Source organism: Mobula hypostoma, chromosome 4 (assembly GCF_963921235.1).
Source record: "Mobula hypostoma chromosome 4, sMobHyp1.1, whole genome shotgun sequence".
NCBI lineage: Eukaryota > Metazoa > Chordata > Chondrichthyes > Myliobatiformes > Myliobatidae > Mobula > Mobula hypostoma.
Window position 1 is genome coordinate 14248373 of NC_086100.1, and position 14401 is coordinate 14262773.

The window sequence follows — 14401 nt, forward strand, 5'->3', positions numbered from 1 at the left end:
CCTTTCACCCTTAACCCATGACCTCTAGTCTTAGATTCACCCAACCTCAGTGGAAAAAGCCTGTTTGCATTTATCCTGTCTGCACCCCTCATAATTTCGTATCCCAGGATAATTAAATAAGTAACCAACAAACCTTTTAGGATATGGGAGCATCAAGCAGAAATCCACATAGCGTCAGCACGAACGTGTAAATTCTGTGCAGACTCCACCGGAGATCAGGATCGAATCCAGGTCACTTGACTCATAGAAATACTGCACCACCTCCATGCCTTGGAATAGTCAGAGCTCCCTGAGCAGTTGAGGATATCCTGAGTTTAAAAAGAGCCGGATATAAATAACTACATTAATTTCTTGTCATCACACAGGGACAGGAAAAGGAATGGAGGAAGTGACTGTGCAAGTTTCTAAAGGCAACAGTAGATGTACAAGCAGGGCACAGGAATTCATTCCCTAAGGAACACAAGTTCTAAGTTGGAAAGGGATTATTTAAATTCCATTGAATTTTTTTGCAGTGGAATTTGCTATGTCACCAAAGACTGGCAAATCTCTACAGATGTACCATGGAGAACATTGCGGCTGGCTACTTCACCATCTGGTATGGAGGCACCACTGCACAGGTTGGAAAAAAGCTGCAGACTTAGCCAGCTTCATCATGGGCACTAGCCTCACCAACGTCAAACATATCTTCGATTGGCGACACCTCAAGAAGGTGGCATCCATTTTTAAAGACTCCACCATCCAAGACATGCCTTCTTCTCATCACTACTATCAGGGAGGAGATACAGGGTAAAACCTCTGATGTCCTGACTAAACAAGAATGACGGTCTTCACAGCTGTCTGTGGTAATGAATTCCACAGATCCACTACCCTCTCGCTGAAGAAATTCCTTCCCATTTCTATTCTAAAAGAATGTCCTTCTATACTGAGGCTGTGTCCTCTGGCCATAGAATGTCCCATCGTAGGAAATATCCCGTCCACACCCACTCAATCACGGCCTTTCAACTTTCGATAGATTTCAATTAGCTCGCCCCTCGTTCTTCCAAATTCCAGTGAACAGAGGCCACAAGCCATCAAATGCTCTTCATATGACAAGCCGTTCCGTTCTGGAATAACTTTTGTGAACCTCCTTTGAACCCTTACCAGTGCCAGCACATCCTTTCAAAGATAAGGGGACCAAAACTGCTCGTAATATTCCAAGTGAGACCTCAACAGTGCTTTATGAAGTCTCAACATTACATCCTATATTCTAATTTTATATTCTAATCTTCTTCATAATGGCACTTACGTGCTGGATCAAGGAGAGATTCTCCAAAGTGATGTCACTGAGGACTTTAAAATTATTGACACTCTCCATCTCTGATTCTCTGATGAGGACTGCCTCATAAACCTCTGATTTTCTCCTCCTGAAGTCAGTAATCAGATTCTTAGTCTTGCTGACATTGAGTAAGAGATTGTTGTTCAGGCCCCACTCAGCCAAAGCAGTGTCACAACAATGACCTTGCACTCAACCCCAGCAAGGCTAAGGAAATGATTGCGAACTTTTGGAAGGGGAAGTTAAAGGAACATACATCAGTACATATTGAGGGATCAGCAGTGGAAAGAGTAAGCTGTTCCAAGTTCCTGGTGCCAGCATCTCTGAGGAACTATCCTGGGCCCAACATCGAGATGCAAATACAAAGAAGGCAGAGGCTATATTTCATTAGGAGCTTGAGGAGACTTGGTATGTCACCAAAGACGTTCAAATTTCTACAGATGTACAGAGGAGAGTATTCTAGTTAGTTTCATCACTGTCTTGCATGGGAAGGAGTACTGCACAGGATTGGAAATAGCTGCAGAAATTCATCCCACTCCATCTTGGGCACTAGCATCCAGGACATCTTTAAAAGGCAATGCCTTAAAAACGTGGTATCTAACATAAGAATCCTTTCATCGTTAACATCAGGGAGGAGCTATAGCAGTCGGAAAACACATAATCAGTGTTTCAGGAACAGCTTTTGCTCCTCCACCGTCAGATTTCCGAACGGAACTGGATCCTTGACTTCCTCATCAGGAGACCACAGTCCATGCGGATCAGAAATAACATCTCCTCCTCGCTGACAATCATCATTGGCGCACCTTAGGGATTTGTGCTTAGCTCACTGTTTTACTCACTCTACACCCATGACTGTTTGGGTAGGCACAGCACAAACTCCATCTATAACTGGCAGAATTTCAGATGGTGACAAGTTGGTGTACAGGAGTGAGACAGATCAGCTAGTTCAATGTTTAAAATAAATTATTATTATTATTTATCATCATTTATTATCTGTAACCACACACTAACCTAACATTCATTTCTTGTCCTTATTCACAGTAAATACAGGAAACACTATAAAATCAATGAAAGCACACCCAACAAACAACCAATGTGCAAAAGACAACAAACTGCGAATAAATAAATAAATAAATAAATAAATAAATAAATAAATAAATAAATAAATAGATAGATAGATAGATAGATAGATAGATAAATAAATAAATAAATAAATAAATAAGAAGAGGAATAAATAAATAAGTAATAAATACTGAGAACATGAGATGAAAAGTCCCTGAAAGTTGGTTCATAGGTTGTGGAGTAGGTTAGTGATGGGACGAGTAAAGTTGGTTCTCGGGTTCACGAGACTGATAGTTGAGGGGTAATAGCTGTTTCTCAACCTGGTGGCATGGATCCTAAGGCTCCTGTACTGTACCTTCTTCCTGATGGCAGCAGTGAGAAGAGAGCATGGCCTGGATGGTGGTTCCTTGATGACAGATCTCCTGCGATACCAATTCATGTAGATGTGCTCAATGGTCGGGATGGCTTTACCCGTGATGGACCACTACTAGTCCACTACTGGACCACTAATAGTACACTACTATTTGTAGGATTTTCTGTTCGAGGGCATTGGTGTTTCTATACCAGGCTGTGATGCAACTAGTCAATTTACTCTCCATAACACATCTATAGAACTTTGTCAAAGATTCAGACAACAGGCTGAATCTTTGAAAACTTCCAAGAAAGCAGAGGCGCTGCTGTGCTTTCTTCAAAATGGCACTTATGTGCTGGAGCCAGGACAGATCCTCTGAAGTGATATCACTGAAGAGTTTAAAGTTGCCACCTCTGATCCCCAATGTGGTCTGGCTGATAGACCTCTAGGTTCCTCCTCCTGAAGTCCATTATCAGCTTCTTGGTCTGGCTGACATTGAGTAATAAGTTGGTATTGTGGTACCACTCAGCTAGAGTGGTGTTGCAAGAATGACCTTGCACTCAACTAAGGAAATGATTGTGGACTTCAGAAAGGGGAAGTGGCAGGAACATGCACCAGAAAATATTGAGGGATCAGCAGTAGAAAGGGTAAGCATTTTCAAGTTCCTGGGTGCCAACAGCTCTAAAGGTTCATCCTGGGCCCAACATATTGACCCAGAGACAAAGAAGGCATAATACCGGCTATATTTCATTAGGACTTTAAGGACACTTGGTATGTCATCAAATATTCTATCAAATTTCTGTAGATGTACCACGCAGAGCATTCTAACTGGTTTCATCACCGTCTTGTACCGCACAGGATCGGAAAGAGCAGTAGAAATTCATCCCACTCCCGTATCCAGGACACCTTCAAAAGACAAAGGCATTCATCATTAAGGATCTTCTCATTGCTACCATTAAGGAGGAGGTACAAGAGCCTGAAGATGCATAATCAACATTTCAGAGATAGCTTCTTGTCTTTGCCATCAGATTTCTGAATGGACAATGAGTCCATGTACGCTATCTCACTATTTATTTTTGCTCTCTTTTTGGACTACTTATTTAATTTAATTATACATATGTATTTTATTCTTGTTGTAATTTATAGCTCTTTTCAATCATGTATTATACGGTACTGTTGCCTCAAAACAACAAATTTCACAACATATTACAATGGAGTAAAGGGAATTACAGAGACATGAGAGAGAAACTGGTCATAGTTGATTGGAAAGGAATACTAGCAGGGATGATGGCAGAACAACAATGGCTGGAGATTCTGGGGGCAATTCAAAATGTGCAGGTAGATATAGTACATCCCATTTATGAAGAAGCATTCTTAAGGGAAAATGAGGCAACAGTGACTGACAAGAGACATCAAAGACAGCATTAAAAGATTTCAAATCTCTTTCATCCAATGCCCACATTGCTGGCATTTGAAGATGAAGCTGAGGCCTGAACTCTAAATCTCCTTCATCGCATCCCCGAATCACTGGCCTTCGAGCATGGAGTAGAGATCTGAACTCCACATCTCCTTCGCCCCATGCTCACATCACTGGTCTTTGAGCATGGAACAGAGGCCTGGACTCCACGTCTCCTTCATCCCATGCCCACATCACTGGCCTTCAAGTGCAGAGGGGGATACCTGGACTTGGGCGGGGGGGCCTGATTTACAAGGAGAGCTTGTGTAGACTAGGACTTCATTGCCTGGAATGTAGGAGATTGAAAGCTGACCCGACAGAGCCATCTAAGAGGAACAGACATCTTCTTCCAAGGAGGGGCACTAATCACAAGAGGTTGTAAGCTTGAGATCAGAGGTAAAGGAGTTAAAAATGGCATCGGGGCAGGTTCACGCAAAGGTTGGTGTGAATTTGGAATGTGCTCCCAAAAATAGTGGTTGAGGTGGGTACATAAGCAGCATTTAAAAGCCATCTAGATAAGTACATTGTTAGGAGTGGTGAAGAGGGCAGTGGATCAAATGCAGACAGAAGGGACCATCTCACTGGGCAACACAGTTGGCATGAATGAGTTTGGCTGTAGAGCCTACTTACATGCTGTAAGTATTATGACTCTTTGAATCAATAATGAATAGCATTATGGACAAGTCAGTACACGTAACCTATAATAAACCAAAGCAATAAATGGCACTTTGAGATGTTAGTCTGGACACAATTAATTATCCTGATCAAAATGTCTACATCTCTGATTTAAAGCAATGAGCATCAATTTGTGTGTAATAACACTGTCTGAGTTTACAAATATCTTTACCCTTCATAACTCTTTTAAGAATGTGTGTTTAGTCAGCTTGGCTCACTGCTCATTATATGTTAAGACCATAAGACATAGGAGCAGAATTAGACCATCGAGTCTTCTCCACCATTCCATCATAGCTGATGTATTCTTCTTCTCAACTCTATTCTCCTCATAACCTTTGAAGCATTTACTAATCAAAAACCTATCAATTTCATCTTTAAATATACCCAAAGCCTTGGCTCCACTGCTTGTCTGAGAATATCATATTTCATGAAAAGTCTTTTCTCTCTCCCAGCTCTTTTTGAAGACAAGTCATCCTACAGTAAATATTTTTGGTCTTTTACTTGATTTATTTTTCTAATTCGAAATAAACTCACAAGTTGTATAACCTTATTTGGTGAGAGCTTTGGTCTGCCTTGTCTTGAAAATACACCTGATTAATACCAAGTTCATATGTTAAAAGTCTTCCATAAAATTCCGTTCTGCAACCTTCTGGCACAGGGCTCATTAGTTTAGTTTAAAGGTCTAAACAACTTACTGGAGGTTTACAGGAGCGAGTTCACCATCAGTGGCACAAGGCGGAGATGGATTACAATCAGCCGTGCTTGAGCTCAAATGGGCAAGGCATGCAATTTTAAAACATTGGTATAGAGTCCCAGAGTTATAGTCAACAGAAACAGGCCCATCAGACCAACTGGTGGGTCACTTCACTCACCCCAAAACTGAACTGACCCTATAACCTATGGACTCCACAATTCATGTCCTCAATATTATTTATTTATTACTTATTTATCTATTATTATTATTTTATTTTTCTTTTTGCTTTTGCAAAATTTGCTATCTTTTGCATATCGGTTGCTTATCTGTCTTTGCTTGTGTGCAGTTTTTCATTGATTCTGTTCTGTTTTTTGTACCTCCTGTGAATGACCTCAAGGAAATGATTCTCGGGGCTGTATATGGTGACATATACATACATTGACAATAAATTTACTTTGAACTTTTTGGTCCACGCCAACCAAAATGCACATCTAAGTCCCATTTGCCCGTGTTCCACAGACTCCTCAGTTAATGTTACAGGTCCATAGCATAAAAAAGATTGAGAAGCCCTGCTCTAAACCCCTCTTATCAAAGTACCTGTCCAAATGTCTTTTAAATGTTTTGTTTTACTTTCCCCAATCACTTTTTCCTGCAGCTTGTTCCATATACCCACTATTCTCTGCCTGAAGAAGTTCTTCCCAGGTCTGCACTGAATATTGAGAGGTCTAGATAGAGTGGACGTGAAGAGGATATTTGCTCTAGTGGAAGAGTCATATAGAATAGAAAGAGCCCTTCGGACAGTACAGAAATCAGAGGGCACAGCCTCAGAATAGAAGGGCATCGCTTTTGAACAGAGATGAGGAGGAATTTCTTTCACCAGAGGGTGGTGAATCTGTGAAATTCATTGCCACAGAGACTGGAGAAGATAAGTCACAAGATATAAAGCAGAGGTTGATAGGTTCTTGATTAATAAGAGTGTCAAAGGTTACAGGGAGAAGGCAGGAGGAGAAGGAAAAGCAATCAGCCTTGATCAAATGGTGGAGCCGACTCAATGGACCAAATGGCCTAATTCTGTTTCTATGTCTTATGGAGTCATTAAAACCTTTCCCCTCTCAACTTACATCTAAGCCTTCTGGTATTTGCTTCTCTTTCACTGGGAAAAAGACTGTGCATTCACCTATTAACACTTAGTGGCCATTTTATTAGGTCCAGGAGCTACCAAAATATTCAAAGTTCTATGTTCAGAATAAAATCTATTATCAGAGTCCATGCATATCACCACATACAAACCTACGATGATTTATCTGGAGGCAAATTTAGCAAATCTGTCGAACAGTAACTATAAACAGGATCTGTAAATTGTAAACATCAGAAGCTTAATAAAGAAGCCACTGACTATATTTGTGTATGCTTGTAGTGAAGCCAATTCGCTTCAAGGTTTGATGTGTTATTTGTTAAGAGATGCTCTTCTGAACACAATTGATGCAGTGCATGATTATTTGATTTACTGTCGTCCGTCAGTCAGCTTGAAACAGTCTGGCCGTTCTCCTCTGACTGCTTCCATTAACAAGTCATTTTCACCCACAGAACTGCCAATCACTGGATTTTTTTTTTGTTTTCCGCACCATACTCTGTAAACTCCGGAGACTGCTCTGACTGAAAATCCCAGGAGATCAGCAGTTTCTGAGATACTCAAACCACCATCTCACACCAACAATGATTCCACAAAGTCACTTAGATCACATTTCCTCCCCATTCTGCTGTTTGGTATGAACAACAAATGAACCTCTTGACCATGTCTGCGTGCTTTTGTGCATCGACTTGCTGCAAGATGATTGGCTGATTAGATATTTGCATTAATGAGCAGGTGTGCAGGTGTACCTAATGAAGAGGCCTCTGAGCATAGGATTGGTATAGAAGCCTGGCACACATATGTTGGACTGAAGATCCAGCTTCAGTACTGCATTCCTCTTTGAGTCAATGACTATAATCTACAGTTATACAAAGACCAGCCACATGTTCTATGTTCTATGTTCACATTCAAGGCTCTACCTGTTATAACACGGGCAACAGCAGACAATAGCTCTCGAGAATCAATTGAGCCTATACTCTCAGACACCCATAGTTGCCTCACACTCAAAATGGACAAGGAGAATCCCACAGGGACGGTTTGGTAATGATGGTTTGTCACTTTCCTTCTCACCAAGTTCCTCAGCCCAATATATAAATAGCACAAACTCTGATGAAGAGGTTGAGGCACATTGGAACCATCTCTGTTCGGAGGCAAGGGAACATTGATATAATAAAAGTTCAGAGTTCAAAGCAGACTCATTATCAAAGTACATATATATGTAACCATATGCAACCCTAATATTAATTTTTTTGTGGGCATACTCAATAAATACAATAGCCATAATAGAATCAACAAGAGGCTGCAACCAACAGAAATGACAACAACCAATGTGTTGAAAGACTGCCCTTAGTTCATTGAAATTGTTCAGTGATGAGGCAAGTGAAGTTATTCCCTCACAGCATGGCCCTGGTGCTTGACAATGGATGCTGCTTTCCTGCAACAGTGCTCCATGTAAATGAGCTCACTGGTGGGGTACCACACATAAAAATTGCTGGTGAATGCAGCAGGCCAGGCAGCACCTATATCTATAGATGCTCTATCAATGGTGGGGTAGGGCTTTACCCACGATGGACTGGGTTTATCCACTTCTTTTTGCAGGATTTTCCATTCGAAGACATTGGTGTTTCCATACCAGAATGGGATGCAACCAATCAACATTCTCTCCACTGGTCATCTTTAAATGTTGGTCAAAGTTTCAAATGGCATGTCTAATTTTCGTGAATTTTGAAGGAAGTAGAGGTGCTGCCATGCTTTCATTTAAGTGCTAGACCCAGGACAGATTCTCTGAAACGGTAACACCGAGGAGTTTAAAGAGGCTGACCCTCTCCACTTCTGGTCCCCCGATGAGGACTAGTTCATTGTTTCCTCCTACTAAAGTCAATAATCAGCTCTTTGGTCTTGATGATATCGAGTGGGAGATTATTGTTGTGGCACCACTCAGCCAGATGTTCAATGCTGATTCATCACCGCCTTTGATTTGGCCTGCAACGGTGTGGTGTTAGCAAACTTAAATATGGCATTGGCACTGTCCTTAGACACAAACATAAATATAAAGCAAGCAGAACACAACATTATGGCACGCCTGTACTGATGGAGATTGGGGAGGAGATGTTGTTGCAATCCTAATTGATTGGGGTCTGCAAGTGAGGAAATCGAGGATCCAATTGCGCGAGGAAGTACTGAGGCCAAGGTCTTGAAACTTTATTGATTAGTTTTGTGGGGATGATAGTATTGAATACTGAGCTGCAGTCAATGAAAGCTCTCCTGATTTATACTTCATCATTGTCCAGACGTTCCAGGGTTGAGTGAAGAGCCAATGAAAAGGCATCTGCTGTTGACCTGTCCTGATGGGAGGCAAACTGGAGCAGATCCAAATCACTTCTCTGGCAGGAATTGATATGCTTCATCACCAACCTCTCAAAGCACTTCATCACAGTGGATGAAAGTTTAATTTTGTTCTTCTTGGGCACCAATATAACCAAAGCCTGCTTGAACCATGTGGCAGGAATAGGAATATAGAACAGAGGAATGAGTGATTGAGGAACTGGTACAGGCAGCAGGTGTCAGATTTATGGATTATTGGGATCCCTTTTGGGGAAGGTATGACCTGTACAAAAAAGGACAGGTGGCATCTGAACCCAAAGGGGACCAATATTCATGTGGGCAGGCTTACGAGGGCTGTTGTGGAGGGTTTAAAAGACTTTGTCGGTGGGAATGGGAAACAGAGTGATAGGGCTGAGGATGAGGCAGCTGGTAAACAAGTTAATGCAGTGTGTAGTGAGATTGTGAGGAAGGACAGGCAGATGATAGGGTGAAATTGCAGTCAATGGATGAGTTGAAGTGTAACATGGGGACAAAATTAAAAATGGTGATGAACATAGAACTGAAGGTATTATATTTGAATGTACACAATATACAGAATAAGGTAGATGGTCTTGTAGTGCAGTTAGAGATTGGCAGGTATGACATTGTGGGCAACTCTGTGTCCTGACTGAAGGAAGAGCACGCTCTGGAGCTTAACATCCGAGGATACACATTGTATTGAAAGGGAAGGCAGGGAGGCAGAAGGCCCGAGTGGCTTCACCGGTAAAAAATGAAATCAAATCCTTAGAAAGAGGTATCACAGGATCGAAAGATGCAGAATCCTTGTGGGTAGAGTTAACAAAATGCAAAGATAAAAAGACCCTGATGGGAGTTATATATAGGCCCCAGAACAGTAGCCATAAGGTAGGTACAGGTTACAATGGGAAAAAGAAAAGGCATATAATAAGCACATTGTTATGATAGTCATGGGGGATTTCCATATGCAGGTTTATTGGGAAAATCAGATTGGTGCTGGATCCCAAAAGAGGAAATTTGTAGAATACCTACAAGATAGCTTTTTAGAGCAGCTTGTGGTTAAGCACACTAGGAAAAAGCCATTTCTGGATTGGGTGTTGTGTAGTGAATTAGATTCGATTAGGGAGCTTAAGGGAAAGGAACCCTCTGGAAGCAGTGATTACATATGGTACAATTCATCTTGCAGTTTGAGAGGAAGAAGATAAAGTTAGATGTATCAATATTACAGTGGAATAAAAGGAAATACAGAGGTATGAGAGTAGAGCTGGCCAAAGTTGATTGGAAAAAGATTGGCTGGAGTTTCTGGCAGTAATTCAGAAGGCACAGTATAGATATATCCCAAAGACGAAGAAATATTCTGAAGGCAACCGTCACTGACAAGGGAAGTCAGAGACAACGTAAAAGCAAAAAAGATAATGCAGCAAAAATTATTAGGAGGTTGGAGTTTGGGAAGCTTTTAATAATCAACAGAAAGTAACTAAAAACATAAGGAGAGAAAAGATGAAAATGAAGGTAAGCTAGCTAATAAAATTAAAAAGGATATCAAAAGTTTTTTCAGATATATAAAGAGTAAAAGAGAGGCGAGAATGGATATTGGAAATGATGTTAGTGAGGAGAGTAGTAGGGGACAAAGAAATGGCAGATGAACTTCATAAGCATTTTGCATCAGTCCTCGCTGTGAAAGAAACTAGTAGTATGCCAGAGCAGCAAGAGTGCTGGGGGCAGAAGTTGCTATTACTAAGGAGAATGTTCTTGGGAAGCTGCATGGACTGTAGTGGATAAGTCACCTAGACCAGATGGATTACACCCTAGGGATCTGAAAGAGGTAGCTGAAGAGATGGCGGGGGCATTTGTAATAATCTTTCAAGAATCACTGGATTCTGGAATGGTTCAGAGGACTGGACCAAACCTTACTGCACTCTTTAGGATGGAAGGTGTTGAACAAGGGAAATTACAGGCTAGTTACCCTGAATTCAGTTATCAGGAAGATATTGGAGTCCATATTAAGAATGAGGTTTCAGGATACTTGAAGGTGCATGATAAAGAAAGCCAACGTCAACATTGCTTCCTTAAGGGGATGTCTTGCCTGACCAATCTGTTAGAATTCTTTGAGCAAATACTGTAACTGGCAGGATAGACAAAGAAGAGTCAGTGGATGTTGTTTGCTTTGATTTTCAGAAGACCTTTGACAAGGTGCCGCACATGATGCTGTTTAACAAGATAAGAGTGTATGGTATTACAGGAAAGATACTCGCATGGATATAAAATTGGCTGACTAGCAGGAGGCAACGAGTGGAAATAAAGGGGGCTTATTTTTGTTTGGTTGCTGGTGACTAGTGGTGATCCACTGGGGAACCACTTCTTTACACATAATATGTTAATGATTTGGATGATAGAATTGACGGCTTTGTGACCAAGTTTGCAGATGATACAAAGATAGGTGAGGGGGCAGGTATTTTTGGGGAAACAGAAGTCTTCAGAATGGCTTGGTCAGGTTGCTAGAATGGACAAAGAAGTGGCAGATGGAATATAGTGTGGGGAACCACATGGTAATGCACTTTGATAGAAAGAATAAAGGCGTAGGTTATTTTCTAAATGGGAAGAATAGATGTGTTGGCATTGGAGAGAATCCAGAGGAGGTTTATGAGAATGATCCTGAGAATGGAAGGGTAAATGTATGAGGAGTGTTTGATGGCTCTGGGCCTGTGCTCGCTGGAGTTTAGAAGAATGAGGGAGGAATCTCATTGAAAGGACCAGACAGAGTGGATGTGCAGAGGACATTTCCTATAATGTGTGAGTCTATGACCAGAAGGCACAGCCTCAGAATAGAGGGATGTTCTTTAGAACAGAGATGAAAAGGAATTTCTGGTGTCAGACAGTGGTGAATCTGTGGAATTCATTGCCACAGGTGGCTGGGGAGGCCAAGTTATTGAGTATATTTAAAGTGGAGATTGATAGGTTCTTGGTTAGTTAGGGTGTCAAAGGTTTCGAACAGACGGCAGGAGAATGGGGTTGAGCTATGGTGGAAATGGCAGAGCAGACTCAATGGGCTAAGTGGCCTAATTCTACTCCTATATCTTCTTGTCTTATGATACCTCAGACTGCTGAAGCGTGAGGTTAAAGATGCTGATGAACACTCAAACCAGTTGATCAACACAAGTCTTTAGTACTCGGCCAGGTATCCCAGCTGGGCCAATCGCTTTCTGTGTGCTCACCCTCCTGGAGGATGCTCTCACCCCAGCCTCAGAGATCGAAACCAAAGGGTCGTCGGGGGCTGTCAGTACAGCTCAGGAGTGTGCCCTTCATCCCACAATATCTGCGCTGGACGCGATGCCGAATAAACTAAGTCCTTCTGCCTGAACATAATCCATCTTCCTCCATTCCCTGCACATCCATGCACCTCTCTAATAGCTTCTAAGTCTCATATCAGATTCCACCACCAGTCCTGGCAGCTCGGTCCTCTCACCTGAAATGCATGTCACATTAACGCAGATATCTTAATGGGCAAAATGGTATTGATTTATTTACATTGTCACATGTACCAGGATACAAACAAAAGCTCGCCTTGTATATTGTTTATACAGATTAAATCATTAGAACTGCAGTAAGTAAAACAATAACCATGCAGAATAAAGTGTAAAGTTACCGAAAGAGTTCAGAGCAGGTCATGAGTTCATCTTATAGTACAAGAGGTGCATTCAGCAGTCTGATCACAGTGGGATTGAAAATGTCCTTTCAGCCTGGTACTTTTAGGCTTTTGTACCTTCTACCCGATTAGGGGAGGAGGGAAGAGAAGAGGGACTGTCTGGGACTGAGGGTGGGGGTGTTGATTATGCTGACTGCTTTACTGAGGCAGTGTGAACTACGCACAGAGTACGCCTCCATAGAGGGGAGGCTAGTTCCTGTGATGTGCTGAGCTGTGTCCACAACTCTTTGTGGCTTCTTGTGCCATATCAAGCAGATATGCATCCAACAGAATGCTTTCTATAGAGTATCGATAAAAACTGGCGAGAACCGTCGTGGGCGTGCTGAATTTATTTGGGTTCCTGAGAAGAGGTTTCTTGGCAGTGGCATCACTGTGGTTACCCTTACATAACAACACACACACAAAGTGCTAGAGGAACTCAGCAGCTCAGGCAGCATCCATGGAAGTGAATAAGCAGTCGACGTTTAGGAGATGCCAAGTTGCCTGAATAAAAAGGTGTGGAGAGGGGAGGGAGGATAGCTGGAAGGAGATAGGTGAAGTCTGGTGTGTGGGGAAGAAGGAATCTGATAGGAGAGAAGAGAGGGACATAGGAGAAAGGGAAGGAGGATGGTTCTTACCAGAAGGAGGAATCAATATTCATGCCATCAGATTGGAGACTACCCAGACTCAGACTGCTCCTCCACCCTGAGAGTGGCCTTACCTTGGCACAAGAGGAGTTCATAGACTAACATGTCGGAATGGGAATGGGAATCGAAATGAAAATATTTGGCCATCGGGAAGTTCTGCTTTTGGTGGATGGAGCAGTGGTGCTCAATGAAGCAGTTCCCCATTAACAATACATCTCACCAACAGAAAGGAGGCCGCATCAGGAGCACCGGACACAATAGACCATCCCAGGAGGTTCGCAGGTGAAGTGCTCCCTCATCCAAAAGGACTATTTGGGGCTGTGAATGGAGGTGAAGGGGGAGCTGATTGGGCAGGGGTAAGCACTTAGGCTGCCTGCAGGTTTAGGTGCCGGGAGGGAGATTAGTGGGAAGGGATAAATGGAAAAGGGAATCGCGGAGGGAGCGATCCCTGCAGAAAGCAGAGTGGGGGGGGGGGAGAGGTAAAGATAGAATTAGTGGTATGTCCCCTTTGTAGATGGTGGAAGTTGCAGAAGATGATATGTTGGATGCGGAGGCTTATAGTAAGGACTAGAGGAATTCCGTCACTGTTAGGGTGTCAGGGAGATGGGGTGAGTGCAGATGCTTAGGAAATGGGGGAGATGCGGGTGAGGGCAGCATTAATAGCAGAAGGAGGAAAACTCTGTTCTTTGAAGAAGGGGAACATCTCTGATCTCTTGCAAAGGAAAGTAGTGTCCTAGGAACAGATGCGGCAGAAGCAAAGGACTGAGAAAAGGGAATAGCATTTTTACCGGAAATAGGGTGGGAAGAGCTATAGTCAATGGAAGCAACTGACCAGAAAACCTGCTGAAAGATTAAAATGCAAGCAAGCTCAAATGTGAGGTTTATACAGCGAGAAACTTAAAACCATTTCTAAATTTGGTAAGGCTAACTTTAAAATTTAGTCGAACGGAACCAGGCAAATATAGGGTGGAAGTACAGACCAACTGTGGGAAGAATTGAAAATATCTCAGCTTAACAGGGCCAGCAGGCAAACCAAGTAATTTGCT

At 42.3% G+C, this 14401-nt stretch overlaps 1 long non-coding RNA gene across 1 annotated transcript in view; it reads right to left on the minus strand.

The window, feature by feature from the left end:
* LOC134344721 (uncharacterized) overlaps positions 1 to 14401 on the minus strand; it is a 34507-nt gene that overhangs the window by 13739 nt on the left and 6367 nt on the right. Inside the window, exon 2 of the long non-coding RNA XR_010017498.1 lies at positions 134 to 308. This is a non-coding gene — a long non-coding RNA (uncharacterized LOC134344721). The remainder of the gene's footprint in view (positions 1 to 133; positions 309 to 14401) is intronic.